Source organism: Phalacrocorax carbo, chromosome 2, assembly GCF_963921805.1.
Source record: "Phalacrocorax carbo chromosome 2, bPhaCar2.1, whole genome shotgun sequence".
In the NCBI taxonomy this organism is placed as follows: domain Eukaryota; kingdom Metazoa; phylum Chordata; class Aves; order Suliformes; family Phalacrocoracidae; genus Phalacrocorax; species Phalacrocorax carbo.
In genome coordinates this window covers 131,910,463-131,925,771 of record NC_087514.1, presented here as the reverse complement: position 1 = coordinate 131,925,771, position 15,309 = coordinate 131,910,463, and the positions used below count along the sequence as shown (strand labels likewise).

Sequence of the window (15,309 nt, the reverse complement as noted above, 5' to 3'; positions counted from 1 at the left end):
GATCTGAAATGAAGTTCCATGTTTATTCAGTGAATTCAATGAAATATGACTTCAGCAGTGCATTTTTCTTCTCATTCTAAGAAGTAGGATGTTAAAAAGCTTGTTTCAACAAAACAAACTGGACATCAACTAAAAGGCAGGAACTTTATTTATTCATGGTAACAGTTCCCTACCTCAGTAAGTTCTCCCTTCTCAACAATTTGAGATTATTTAAGTACTGGGAGATATTCAATACATGAGTCTTAGATAAGGTTATCATAATATTGAATACTTCTGGTTTTAATGCCTTGCAGATGAAACAGGTGGATTTGAAGGACAGTAACAAATCTGCAAATGAACTCAGTAATATAACTTAAAAAAAAAAACAAACAAAACAGGAAAGAATGAATGGGTTCTATACTTTTAATTTCAGCAGTTGTGGCAGCAGTGTAAATGCTCTGAATTGTTGCTTCCTAGGAAGGTCACTCAGTAAAAATTACCAGTACCATTCAGTTAAGGAAGACAAGAATGAATCATAATACTTTGGCTCAATATTTTGCTCAACACCCAAACTTTATATTTCATTTCCATTTAGATCTTTTTTTAGACGGAAGTTTAAGAATCACATGGCAAAAGCACCCCTCATACCCAGCCCAGGAATCTAAACCTAGCTGGGTGCCCACTCAGCCTAGTAGTGGTACCAATACCACAGTGGTAGGTAAATGAAGGTCCATGATATATCTTAGCTGTCCATCATTTTATTCAGTAAATAGTATTGGTTGATGCTAGTAAGGGTACACCTACTGAATTCACTTCTTGAAAAACAGTAGCTTTCTTGCCAAGCCATGACAAAGTCCTATAGACCAACACCTAAATTGTTTTCCTTCCATTGTTCAACCTTAATCAGAAAACAAACAAGAAATATCAACTCCTCCTCAACATGGTTGTTACTAGAGTCCAGTAACAGGACTATATTTAGCCTAGATTCTCCTCTCTTCATATACAAGTTGCTTAGTATTTGACTTTAGCATCAGCAAATTAGCAAACCCCATTAGTTCTAGTTCTATTTCTAGATGCCAAATTCTGTCAGACAGACACCACCAACCCTCCACAAGAAGCCTATTCCAACAATGGTTGCATCCTGCTGTATGAGAGGTGACCTGTATGCCAACCACAAGGTTGCTTATTGACTCAGTTAAGGCCCAGGCAAGACTGGAAAAGAACACCAGGGACTCTGACTGGCTTTTCCAGAATCATTTCTAGATGTAACAGAATTTGAAGAGCAGAGCTGCACTACACTAAAATTCAAAATACACTAGGAGAATTATCACAGAATGGTTAATGTTGTAAGGGACCTCTGGAGGTCATCTGGTCTATCTTGCCCTGCTCAAGCAGTGCTACCTGGAGTTGGTTGCCGAGAACCACATCCAGACAGCTCCCTCCCAAGGAGGGAGACTCCAGAGTATCTCCAGGCAACCTGTGCCAGTGCTCAATCACACTCACAGTGAAAAATACTTCCTGATGTTCAGAGAACACCTCCTGTGTTTCAGTGCCCATTCCCTCCGGTCCTATTCTGTTACATATCTTAACAAGTGACAAAACCATTATCAGAATGTTATCTTTTAAGGAAACTAAACATGGCTGCTCTGAGTGATTCAATTAGCCCTATTTAACAGTAACAGCAAGTAAGATGCAGTTCTGAGAAGTTTCCAGGACATGACAGTGCCAGGGTAGACCACAGAGCTTTATTAATCACTCTTACTGACTAGCAAAAGTTATCTTCAGGTACAGTTTCAATAACACCTTTTGCTTATTATTTTTGTTTCTTTGTTCCATTATCACTTATTTAAAAAGTGATAAAAAGACCCGCAATCTTTTAGCAATAATGCTAGGTCCAAATAGCCTGATGCATGCTAGGCCACCTATACCTTTTGAGGTGGTGAAATCATTGCTTAAAAAAAAAAAAAAAAAAAAGGACCAGCAAGGTCTTAGAACATCTACTACCTGAACAGCTGCGTAGTTCCCAAGAACTGAGAGGTCACGTGCCACTGAGCTGCACAGACCCAGCTACATCCAATTGCTGGGGAAACCCCACACAATTACCAAATTGCAGAGAGGTATCTCTCAGCCAGTACCAGCCTGCCTGCCTTTGGCAAGCAGCAAGGTATCAGGGAGGGAACCTGAGAAAGCCACCACAAACACCTACCACAGTCATCCTAAACTAGCAAAGACTCAGTAGCCCACATCCTTTGGAGTTAACTTCATCAGCTTCCCCAGTATGCAGACAATGATCACTAGCACATCTTCGGGATCCCCATTGCTGATGATGATTTACAGTTCCTTATTTTGAAGTGCTCAAGCAGTACCACAGAAGATTGACAGACACTCACTGTTTCTTTTTTTTTTTTTTAAGGTACATGAGACAGTCAGTGGCTGAATCACATTCATAGCAAGACTTCCTCCTCCTCCTCCCCCCCACATCATAAGTTGCACTTAATTTCAGTTTACACTGTCAAAGGTTTGTCCAGGGCCTCTCTGCAGTTGTATTTGTCACAAGGAAAGGATACAGAAAGAAATGATAGAACCACTCACTCTTTTTCAGACTACAGTATTTTATAAGACCATTAAACAAGCTTCTTTTCTATCAACACAGCTGCAGCCAGCATACTCCCAGGTGCCAGTATGAGCAAGACATGCCCTGCATTGCGTTCAGGGGAGACGCTGCTATTATGCCTCCAAGCCTGAGGCAGCTGCAGAACCCTTTTGACAATAAAACTTACCAAGGCTGGTTTCAAAGCCATCTGTTACCACTGCAGACAGGACAGCAAAAGTTTTGTAAAAATAAGAATTGTACATTTCACTTGAGGAACTAGGAGTATGAAGAAACTCTCTCTATCCTTACTCAAGGCTATTTTTCCAGACACACTGACAAAGCAATTATCTTGGAGAAGAGGGATACATTAGAACAATTTTTTTTAAAAAAAAAAAAAACATGAATAGTTGACAAGATGGAAGAAAATAGTGCCAGAGACCTATATCCTACTCTGTCCATGTGAAAAACTTGAAGGACAGGATTTAACCTTCTGTAACAAGCAGAATTAACAGTGACACAGATGGGCTTGTGCACTGAGAAGGATAAAGTCTCCTGCACATGCGGTTCTGCTGGTGATTGACAAACTGTTCAGAAATCATCTCTTCTGTTGTTTCATCTACTCCCCAGGCAGAAAGAAGTAAACAAGTAAGGCAAAGGGAGTATACCCACACAGTTGTTCTTTACTGGAACCATTAAGACCAAGAGCTTAATTAATTTTCACCAGCAACTATATTAAAATGGAACAGACTAAAATCTGAACAGTAACAATGCATCCGCTGTGACTAGGAAAAGCCTCCAGAATCACAGGAAAGAGAGAGGTGACCTAAAAGTGACCTAAGTGATTGCCACAACAGATAAGGCATGACACTTATGATAACAGACCATCTGCAGTATCATCATGAGCAGTAAAAACAGAATTAGCAGAAGGTAAGATGAGGGAAGAGTATGAGTACATTCAGCCAGGGAAACATTTCAGACTTCTCTAAAAACATTCATCAGGGGATACACCACATGGCCAGAAAGCTCAATGCTTCAGGTTTTTCTAATGGCATCAAGTCAGGTATCATTAAACACAGAACAGTTATAAACACTGATACAAACAAGGATCAGTTTCTCACCTTTACTATTCTGTATTGTTACCATCTTCATTCTAAGAACAGCAGTTAAATACAAGTGCTGCATGACAACTGCAGCACCACATACTACCATGGTTTTGCTGTAACAGGTTTTTTTAGGTTTGAGCTCAACCAACATGCAGGCAGAATCTGAAGCTATCACTTTAGAAGCTGCTATTACGGAAAGATTAAACAAAAGAAAAATCTCTGTAAATCACAACTCATGCATTGCATTGGAAGGCAGAAGAAAGACTTGTTTGCACAGCCATGTTAACATAATCACCAAAGAAAATGTCCAGAAGGAAATAATTAAGTGTTGACATGGCAGCAGCTGTGTTTGCCAACCTAAACATGATTCAGCCATCAAAACCCCACACCTTAAAGACTAAAGAGGGAATCTTCAGTTCAAGTACTTGTAATTTAACAACTGGACCTGAAAGTGAGAAATCTAGAAACACAAATATCTACACACCTCTTGGTCAGATAAGGAATGCAGAGCTTGGCTAATACACTATTCAAGGACTTCAAAGGAAGGATTTTTCAAATTCAAACTGTTACAAAATCGAAAAGCAACACACAGAGACACATGAAGAGTCATATCTGCAGCCTTCCTTCTGTGATTTACTAGATGCTATTAGGCAGCCACTGTCTTTAAGTCAGGCTGTCTTACAGCCAGATATACAATTAGTAAGTTCGGAGATCTCTCTTAAGAGCTAGAAACTCATAGCAATTCTCAGTGCACTCTTCAGCTTAGGGCTTAGAGGTCAGTGAAAGTCAGTTCTCAGTCTTATTCCTCCCTCATGTTGCACATAACAGGGATTCCTGTGAAGGAACACAGAAAATATAATGCTCATCAGTACTTATTTTCCACAGAAAAAGATTCAAGAGCCATTCTAGAATAGCCCCCATCCAAAGACTGTGAATCATTAGCAAATAGACATTGCAAAAATTGCTTAGTATCTTCCACTGCTCAAAAGCTGCTCAACTGTATTTCTTTACCTTCATGGTTAGCATCCTAGAGCACCCAGACACTGAAATAGGATTAAGCACTGCCGTGCTTGGTACTACACACTGACACGTGACTTCTACCCTAAGGAGCTTGCACTGAGTCAGAGCTGTTCTGGCACACCAGACAGGCAGGACAGTAGAGGCTGAGCTGCACTGGGCTGAACTGACCAAATGCATTTCTCAGTGTCACCTAGCACTTCTTAGAGTCCTCACTGCTTTTATTAACAAGGCAGGTTCCAGAGTTGTCACTGAATTCATATTTAAAAAATAACTCTATCATTTAACAGTTATCTCAATTGAGACACCTAAATACAGAAAACTTAGAATTTGCACAAGTTTTCCGTTTTCTTACTCCACTGAGGCTGTCCTCAACCTTTTTTTTTATTTTTAAATGTTTCAGGCAACTTGCAACCATGTACCATGAGTTTCATATAGACAGAACTCCAAAACCACTACTCAAACACTGTGCTAATTCACATCATAACTTCATATATAATAGAATCTGCTATTTCTGAATATACGTGCTACATGAAAGTCACAAGCAGCTTCAAGAACTTCGCATGAGCAACAAGCTAAAACAGATTGAAAGGAGAAGTTACTGATATTCTGCCTCTTAGGACCAGACCCACAGCTGTGCTTTTCTTAGCTATTATGTTTCCAGCTTCAGCTAGATTATCATATTCATTACCATCAACACCCACATCACTCAGCCTTGCAGGCAGACAGCAAACTTCACTCTAAGGTAATTAGAAATTAACATTGAGGAGACATATTTTATGTTAGCAGAATAAGGACAAGTACCCACAACGGGACAGAATGTTGCATACACAAAACCTTGTCCTTCAGATAAGCAAGAAACTAAATCAATGAAACATGTATTTCCAGACACAGTATTCAAGGGTTTACGTACTTGTACCACAAGTAAGACAGCTGCAGGAAACTAAAAACAATGTCTGTCCCCCAAAGTATACTGCTTGAACACAACCACAAAGGCAGCAGACATGAAAATCCATCATCTCAAAGAGCAGAGCTGGGTGAATTTGGTAACAGAAACACATTAGTCCTGGTCTGGAGAGCTGTTTGTCAGATCTCACAATATCTGCATCCTATTATCCGAAACATGATACAGGAAAAGGCAGTTAGATTCTCCTAGAAGTTTCTTTGGCTACCTTACTAGTAGTGTATCACAGTATCTATCCCCTAGCCTTTACCAGCAAAACTCTGTCTTTGACGAGCCAAATCTTAACATACCTGAACTCAATTGAGAAATTTCTTTTTACTTCAATGAGATCAAAATATGCTGATATAGATACTACGCTGCTTCTGACATATAAAAGTACCCCATGACTGAACAGTCATATACTCATTCTGCTGCCTCATTCATCACTGCAGTTTTTTAAATGCACATTACAGCAAATCAAATTTAAGCCTGAAATATATTAGCAATTCGTATATGAATTGCCTCTTCAATAGGGAGGCTTTTCTCATTTTGTAGCTAAGAGCACTGTTTGTAGCAACTGAAAACTCTGTTTTACAATTGGAAACCATACGATCCGAGACTGCCAGAATAATGCTCTAATTTCACTCTACTTTCCACGCAGCATGTAACAAGACTACAGAATGCAACAAATGAAGGAAAGGCTGTTAGGCTGCAATGCATCTGTTTATAATAGATGTGGTTTGAACTAGACCCAATTCTTTATGGTGACATACACACAGCTACTAAAACAACCAAATAAGGTTTTGTATAAAATACAGTATACTTGTATTTGCAAAAGTGAATGACCAAGCCACACATGCAGTGTTGCAATAAGCAAACCCCAGAGTCTTAGCATCATTTCCTGTCCTTGGGTGAACATGCTAGTAATTGCAGCACAACCACAACTGTTCCACACATACATGCACACTCATATACAGAGAGCATTTCCAATCCCTAAAACTCCCCTCCCACCTTTCCTGCATGTTAACCCAGATATCATACAAAAGAGAAAACATAAATGTGCCTAACACAGTGTGAGAGGAGGGGGATGTCAGGGTAAAGAAAAAGAGAATAAAGAATTGTGTATGCTATTGCTTTGCAAATGGACTAGGAGCCACAGTGGAAAGTGTTTAGATTAATCCATTGGAAGTATAGACTAAGAACTATTACTTAAATGTTTTTTTAAAAAAATCTTTCAATAATAAAAAACAAAGCTTGTGAAAATAAAAACCATTGTTACCCATGGCTTTGCAGAAAACGTCCATGAAAACACTTGCTTTAAATACCCAAACCTGACTTACGAGCTGTTGAAATTAAGTAGAGTGAAACATTCTGAACTCTATGATTAATCGATGAAAGTCAAGGGATGAAGCAACGACCAACTGTTCCCTGCGTCCCTTCTCGAGAAAGCAGGGAAGGAAGGACACTGTCACCATCATTTGAGGCCTAGGACAAAAATGTAAGGCAGACAAATTACCTTACAACGAAGGAGTAAATTTACTAAACGCCCTTTTCTCTAGCCATTCCAGATATCCTCCTAGTGAAAATAAACCAGCGTCCGTGAAGAGTACCTCACTGTCAGTGAACTTTACCAAGTAGTTTTCAAGTAATGGAGTATTTAAATGCTCATAGTGCCTAATTTGTCCTCAAATAGAAATTAAATCAACCAGGAAACTGAAGTGGCTGGATTTCATTAACCTATTTTCTTGAAGATGCGGGCAAAAAGGAAATAATAATAATAATGGTGGCATGTTTTATTTTACAGGAGCACTGAGAACCACTGATTTAGACGAGAGCGGCGGCTTTGCAAACATGCCCAAGACTTCTGAAGTTACACTGAAGAGCCAGCCGGCTGCCGGCTCGGTTCCCCAGAGCGCACAGCAAGCGGGAGGCCCCGTCCTTGCCCGCTCCCTCCCGGGAAGGCCACCGCTCCGCCCGGGGGGTTCCCTTTGGGAAGCCGCTGCCCGGTGTACCCCAGCTAACCCGCAATTCGCTCCCTCTCGGTGCCGCAGGGAGCGGAACGAGAGTTAAATAAAGGACGAGCAGCCCTGAGCAGCACTCTCCCGAGGGAGGGAGAGGTGTTTGAGTCGGCGGCCATGCCGAGGTTACAGCGGCTCGGCCGGGGGACACCGAGGGCCGCAGGAGGTGACCGAAGCGGGGCAGGCGGGAGGCTCGGGGGCTGAGGCGCTTCACCGGCAGCCGCCGCCCGCCCCCGGGCTCTCGCTGCGAGCCGAGCGAGGAAGACGCTTTTTGTGTGGTAAAAAGCCACTTTTCTCACGTGCCGAGTTCGCCGCTGCCCCCCGCCCCCCTCCCCACGGACCCCCGGCACGCCGCGGCACTTCAGCCAGGGGAGCCGCAATCGCAGCCCTCCCGGCCACCTGGGGGTTACGCCCCGCCACGCCGCGCCCCCCGACCCCACGGCGCGGCGGGGAAGCGCACCCCGCGGCCGCCAGCCCCGCCCGGACATCCACCTGAGCTCCTCACCTACAGACGGCCGAGCTACCGCCTGCCGGTCACCCCCGCCATGGCCCCCGGCCAGCGGCGCCCCGCAGCCAGCAGGAGGGAGCAAGGAAGAAGGAGCCGGGCGGGAGCGACAACCGCAACCATAAAGAGCCAGTCCCAGCGTGGGCGCGCAGAGCAGCACCTCTGCTTGCCTCAGCTCCTGTGGAACGGCCACGAGCGGGATGGGGGGGCGGTACCGCCTCGCTCGATTGGCAGCTGCCTCGGCCAACAGGAAGCGCGCATTCGCTTGCCCCGCCCCGCAGTAAGGAGGTGTTATTCCTACCCGCTCTCCCCAGCCGTTGGGGTGGGGGAAGTGGGTGTTTCCATGACGTCAAGGGTGGCGTCCGGCGGACAGGTGGGGAGCGGTCTCTGAGGGGGCGGTGGGGGCGACAGCCCCGGCCTGAAGCGGGCGCTGAGTCGGCCTTAAGCAGCCGGGATAGGACAGGACGGGGCAGGGCAGGGCGCGGTGCTGGTCCCCGCTGGCCATGCGGGAACCCTGATGGCTGTCCCGGCTGCCCCGTCACGGGGCTTCCCGCGCCCTCGGGGCGCACCGCGAGCCGGCGCCGACGGGGAGAGCTTGTCGGGGGGGCGCCGTTCCCACCGCGGCCTGAGGGGATCAGCGGCCGGGGAGCCCGCGGCCTCGGGAAGGGTTCCTCCAGTGGGGGAGAAACCCCCCGCCCTGCCCCGCCGTCCTAAGATTAGCGTGTTCCTCTGAGTCTTATTTAAAAAGAAACAACTTGAGTGACTAATTAGATCCAAGCCGTTAGAAGTGCTCTGGATTGCTTCCATGAACCCTTTAACCTGTGCTCTAAATCCTTCCAAAATTATTACTGCTTGTGAGGATGTAGATGGGATGTGACCTGGCACACAAGTCATAGCTTTTATCTAGAAAGTGTGATTTAATCCACGCTTTGGAGAAGGGGAGGGGAGGGGAGCGGGAAGAACCACCCTGATTTCCCTTCTCAGCCTCATGTGCCCAAAACTGATCAGCTGCTTTTCAATTCCATTCAGAACTCAGTGCTTTTCTTGACTGGAGTGATTATAGGAACCAGAAAACCTTTTCTTCATTTATACCATTTCTACTGTAATAGAAAAGAGCAAAAGCATTTGGAAAAGCAACCTTAAGTGACATCACAAAAGGTAGGGGGGGTGTTCATGGATGGGAACTTGTGGTAGCATAACTCGGGAGTAGAATAGTACCTTGTGTTTTGAATGAAATCTTATTTCTTATAAGGGCACAAGAGACACTACAGTGTATCGGATTTATTAAGAACAGTATCTGGCAGAGGGTTCCCAAACCATAGACACCAAAGCAACCCTAACACCTTGAATGCCATTTTCAGAGCTGGCCTAGATGCCACCACAGCAGAGTGGGCTTCAGTTGCCTCTGCTGCTGACTGTAGGCATACAGCCTTAAGGAGATGCTGCCTACACGATGAAAACTCAAGCAAGGATGTTGTGGTCAGCATCAAGCAATGAAGTCAATCAAAAGCAATAGAAGCAATTTTAGTTTTGATTGCATTGTTTAATGTAGCATCAAGTTGCTGTTGTGTGGGAATTCAGGTACTGCCAGAGGGTATTTATCAGCTTGCAAACAACTGGAATTCAAAAATAGCACAGAGCAATTCCTTAGGTTTCAGGTTTTATAGAATTTTGTTTTTATAAATACAAGGTTTAGGAAAAAATCAGCACTGTCCTTTCAAAGAGAACAACTGTTGAACTAATGGCACCAAATAGCCTGCAGCAGCTAATCAGTTAAGGAAAAATTAGGCAGCTGGAATATGTTGATGGTATGCCTTTCCAGTGGTCACATGATGTAATAACATACTGTTAGGCCTGTTCCAGCTCCCACTGAAACCAAACTTGGACCACCTCTTGATTTAGAAAGGAACCAGGTGGTTCCCAGAGGATGTACAGTCTCCTCAAGGCCCTTCAACAATAAGGAAATGAACAAAGCAAAAATAAAATTCTCTTCCAGTCCAAAATCTTCATTTGAGTCCTGCTGTGTAGACATTGTGCTATTGGAGGTTCCTGAAGCATTTAGGACATTTACTGTTCCTGTGTTCATCACAGCAAAAAACACAGATTAAGCCCATCTCTGGGCTGTATTAAATGATTTCACTGGAGTTACATCAGGAAGGAGTTTGATCTTTCTATGGATTTAGGGCTTTGTTTTGTTTCCTTTTGTTCTGCCCTTCTGTTGAACAGAAACAATGAAAAAATATTGGACTGCTCTCTTTTCCTGTGCTAAAAAAAAGGTTTAGAAATAAATTAATAGGGAGCCCTTTGAGAATAAGATTATTCTAACCGAAACCGTTAGAAAATCAACACACGGAGAAATAGTGACAGTCTGTTAACCGAGATGGCAAAATACAAGATGGTTGTATACATCAGGGGAAATGTATAGGCAGAAAGTCTCTGTCTGAATATAGATTGCTGTTTTTTCTTCTTAAGAGATCCATTGACACAAAGCCATCCAGTTTATAATAGTAAAAGGATGGTGGTTAGGGTGTTCCTGAGCACCATGCACTTAACCTTTGATTTATCCTTGCTCTTTGGTTTTTCTGTTCTGATTGATGGAGCCTCATGACATTGTAATCTTTCCAGAGCTATTACGAAGAGGAACTCCATTCTGCATAATCCAAAAGGTTGGTTTTTTTTAAAATTCAATTTCCCTTTGATCTAATATAATTCAGAATTAAATTACGTGGCCTGAATTAAAACTCTACCACAGTGTCCATTTAGCTTGCCCTTTCCCGTGGTTTTGTGAAGACAGTTCACAATAATATTTCTAGTGGTGCAATGAAAGGGATTGTCTTTTGATTTCCAGCCTTTTTTTTGTTTTTAATTATTAGGTTAAGATAATTACATCTCTATTGAACTCAAAGACATACAATGATGTTTCATGTCTAAGCAGTCTTAGTCTCGTGTGAGTGAACAAGCTTCCAAATTGTCTATATGGACCAGGGAGAGAAAATTCATCATGAGATACACGTTATGTTCTGTGGTTTGAGCTGAACAACTAAGACAAATAAGATGAAGAGCTTCTACGTTTACAGCAGAGGAATATATTTAGCAGTATCCTTGTGGCCAAGAAGGTGTGAGCAGCAGCAGAGTTCTGTACATAGCAAACTTATTGGATTAATCCATCTTTCTGTTCTGATGAGTATGTGCATACATCTTCAGTCCTGAGCAGGAGTTATCTGTCTTGAAATTCAGCAACATCTTTCCTTGTGCACCAAAATAAATCTGTCCTTGGTAGCTTTCCTCTTTCCACCAGCCCTCCCCATCATGTCATTTCTGTCCGTATGCCAGTACCCTTTATTTTATTCTCAGTCACTGCTGAGGAGCCTTCTATTGCATTAACAATGCTTTGGCAAATGTTGCTATTGTCCTGTTGTTTCCTGTTGTGTCTCCAGGCAGGTATTATGGAGGCTACTGGCGCTATCTTTCATGTGTCATTCTTGCTGGTATTTCTAAATACTTGCCTATTTCCCTAATCTGCCCAGGCCTCTTTTCAGTGGGTCTTCTTCCATGGTTTGTCTGGCTTCCCACCTAGAATTAGGCTTGTTAAATTCCCTTTGGAGCCATTCTGAATATCTCTGAAGAACCAAGTTTATCTCCAAAGTGCTTGATGCTGTAATGCACATGTGAAAGCATCTCATATGTGTTGCAAAATTCATTAATTGTTGCAAATACTTTTAGCAGTCTCAATTCTGCCCTTCATTTGTGTGTTGATCAGAGCTCTACAGCTGTGGGGGAAAGCAGATCTGCTGTCACAGCAACCTTTACTCTTCTTCTCCTTACAAAACTGTTTAACAGGGTGTAAATTACTCATTCAGATGAGGACAGAGAGAGCAGGAAGTCTTACAGTCTTTCCATGTTGGCAAAGCAAATGTGTGGCCAGAAGTTAGTCAAAATGGGAAGGAGAAAAACTGAAAAGGAATGAATATCCACCAGCTTGGCACTCAGCAAGGAATTATCCCTGTGGAGCGTACCACAGTGAAGAAAGTAAGCAGACATCCATTTCCCCATACACAAATCGCTCTTCAGGAGAGTCCCTATGCCACATAGTCAAAAGTAGTTCGCTCTGGCCCAAGACTTACAAAGCTGGAGTAGGATGAACCAGGTAGCAAACGTTAATAAGATACACAGATTTACTGTGGCTGCCATGACCATGCATAGTGTATCCCTGGCGGGTAACATGACAGAACAGCTTTACAGCTTCTTTCCACAGCCCTCCTGATCCATCCCAGAAGGTGCCAGTTCACACCAAAGAAAGAGAGAACACATGCAACATAAGTTCTTTAAAAAAAAACAAAAAACAAAAAGCCAAAAATGCAGACTCTGGAGAACCCTGTCTTTTGTATGTGTTTGTGCAGCACCTGCCACAGTAGTATCCGTGGACTTGGAAACAGCCAAATTCCAAATAGTAACATTCATCACTGGTACTAAAAGTACTTTTCTTGCTGTTGATTTGACTTGCATTTGACTTGCATTTGTTTGTTCCATTTAGCTCCAGGGAAACTGGGAGGGCCCAGCTGTATTGGGTCTAGCTCCCAGGCTTACTGCACTTGAGGGCCAACTTGTGAATGTCAAGTGGTCACCATGTGGTGAGTAAGCAAATCCGACATCCAGACCGCTGGAGAAACAGGAAGTTAAGAATCACTGAGCTTCTGCTTCACGCAGATGAGGACATGCTTCAAGCGATAACTTTAATACTGACTTGGAAATGAGAGGCAACTCCAAGGTTTTCAAGAGAAAATTATTCTTATTTTTAAATTATTTTTCCTTTGAGAAGAAAAGCTAAACAAACTGGCAATTGAAGATTCTGGATTTGTCAGTCTTGTGCTGGTTTCATACACACCAGACGCTGTTTTATAACATTTATTCTCCTCCCCCTCATTGGTGACTAACACTCATTCTTCCAAGTATTCTGGGACTTAAGTATTTATCTAAAATGCAGTCAGATGGAAAAAAATAGTCCTATTTTTTCCATATTACTAGAGACAGAAAATATCAGAGTACATGGAAGTTTACTGTATGCAGAAAACAAGTTTACAAAGATGTGATACAGGTCTCTGCAGAATCTGGCATCTAGATGTTGTTCAACTGACAGAGGGCAATACAGTTATTAGGAAACAGTGTAATTCAGTGCACTGTGGGCCCAATTATCCTTCCCTACTGATAGAAGCCTGGTTATTCAGATTGCTGGTGAGGGGTTCTCTCTGGAGTAGGAAAGACAGAAACCTCCTGTGAGGCACAAAGGATTACTTAAGATATTAAGTATCTTAAAAGATACTCCACACCCACAAGTCTTTTGCCTTTCTAAAGTCTTATGTAGTTGCAGATGGAAGCCTTAATATATTTTCCGTTGACAACAAATGTTTACTGACTTTACTGGGCTCTGGGTGAGGCCCAGGTGTACTTCTTGTGTTATCCTTTCTGCATAACTATCACACGCAGAATGGAGCACTTCAAGTCCAGAAGTTAGGACCCTGCTCTCCTTTCCTCAGAGGAACTGCACACAGATTCTTTACCCTTTGAAGACTGTCGTATTTTCTGCAGTAAGAATAGGATCCAGATTTCTCTTATTAAGTCTAGCTGTGCTATTCTTTTCCTTTGAATACACACAATAGGAAAAAACGTGGAAACATTAATGCACAAAAACTGCTGACATCAAGTTATTTCATTCTTTCAGGACCATGAAAGCGAAAGGTAAGATAAGGCACTGAATTTATATCTGGAAGGCAATTTCTGGAAGGGATAGATGCCTTTGCATTTCACTTCAAAGTAAAAATAAATTATGTTGTTCAAACCTTGTAAATTGTACCTACAGGGTACATTTCCTGCCAGCATGGGCAAAGCTTTCCATTGTGCGAACTCCTTAAAGTTGCTAGTTCTTCATCTGAGTGTATGTGATACTCAGCGAGGGTCAATAATGGCATCAACAAGCAAGACCACGACAACGTGTGCAAGTCCAGCTACAGACGTTAAACTTGTTAGCAAACAGCTACTCCTGACTGTCCTCGGAATGAAAGAGCAGAGAATAACTCTCCTCACACTGACTTGGAAGTTAGGCTTCTGGCCTCCAGCCAAAGAGCTGTTCCAGAGCCTTCCTGCTCCAGTGATCAGACAGCCTCCCAGTTCTCAGACTAGCCATAGTTACAGCCAGTTTGTGCCTATTGATACTTTGCTCCCCGGACCTGCACCTCAGCAGAAAGTTAATGTACCAGACCTATTCACTGCCACAGGTCCTAGATATCTGTATACTTGAAACTCTTACTTAGGTAGGAGTTTCACTAGAAGCTAATAGAAAGCCTGCCTGTTGCTGCTGTGAATTAACTGTTCATTTGGCATCTGGAGATTTCCAACAGGAAAACTGTTCAGTCTGGCTGCTATGTCACAGTCGGGAAAAGCTAAGGTAGGTGGGTTCAGTTCTGCTGATGTACAGTAGTAGCCACTCCTCTTTCTGTACCGTAGCCATTTGTATCATGGCCTGAATTTTAAAACAGTTCAGAAGCATACTAGTGTGGCTTATTTCCCATTTTCAACGCTGCCAGCAGACCTTATTTGACAGGAAAATACATCTTCCCAGACATTGTAACCCTGACTCCGCAGAAAACAAGTCAGTAAGTCCAGACAGATTTGCCTCTTCTTTTTTTTTTTTTTTTCCCCTCCCCCCAGAGGCTAGCAATGGTTCCAGGCAGAGGGGACATCCAGGAAATGAGAGCTTCACCTTTATTTGAAGTAGCATTACAGTTCCAGGCAGCTCCATCAGACCAGATATAGAGCTGTTGAAATCAATGGAAAAATCATCCTTCAAGTTCAATGAACTTTGGGTCAGATGCCTCACCTAATGGATCAAAATGTTGAGTGGCTGGCATTTTCCTTGCATCTCAAGACATTGGTGAGAATCCAGGCAGCTGTTGGGAGGACAACCTCCTCACCCCACTATTGCCCCATCATAATCGAGGCAAGACAGGCTACCCAGTCTATTGCTCAATGCATCCTTTCATCTGTGCTGTTTTTCTAATGGTTTGCTGCTGAGGAATGGGTCTCTGTGATTAAGAAAGTTTTGACAATGATAAAGCAATGAAAGCCTTCAATTGAACACAAAGGTGATTGCTGAG

The 15,309-nt window shown here is 43.0% G+C and overlaps 1 protein-coding gene across 4 annotated transcripts in view; it reads right to left on the bottom strand.

The window, feature by feature from the left end:
- The window catches only part of OSBPL3 (oxysterol binding protein like 3), a 93,653-nt gene extending 85,284 nt beyond the window's left edge, over positions 1-8,369 (bottom strand). For all 4 annotated transcript variants that reach the window (XM_064444410.1, XM_064444413.1, XM_064444412.1 and 1 more), the window contains exon 1: positions 8,159-8,369. The gene's annotated coding sequence lies outside the window, so the exon portion shown is untranslated. The remainder of the gene's footprint in view (positions 1-8,158) is intronic.
- Between the last annotated feature and the right edge of the window lie 6,940 nt (positions 8,370-15,309).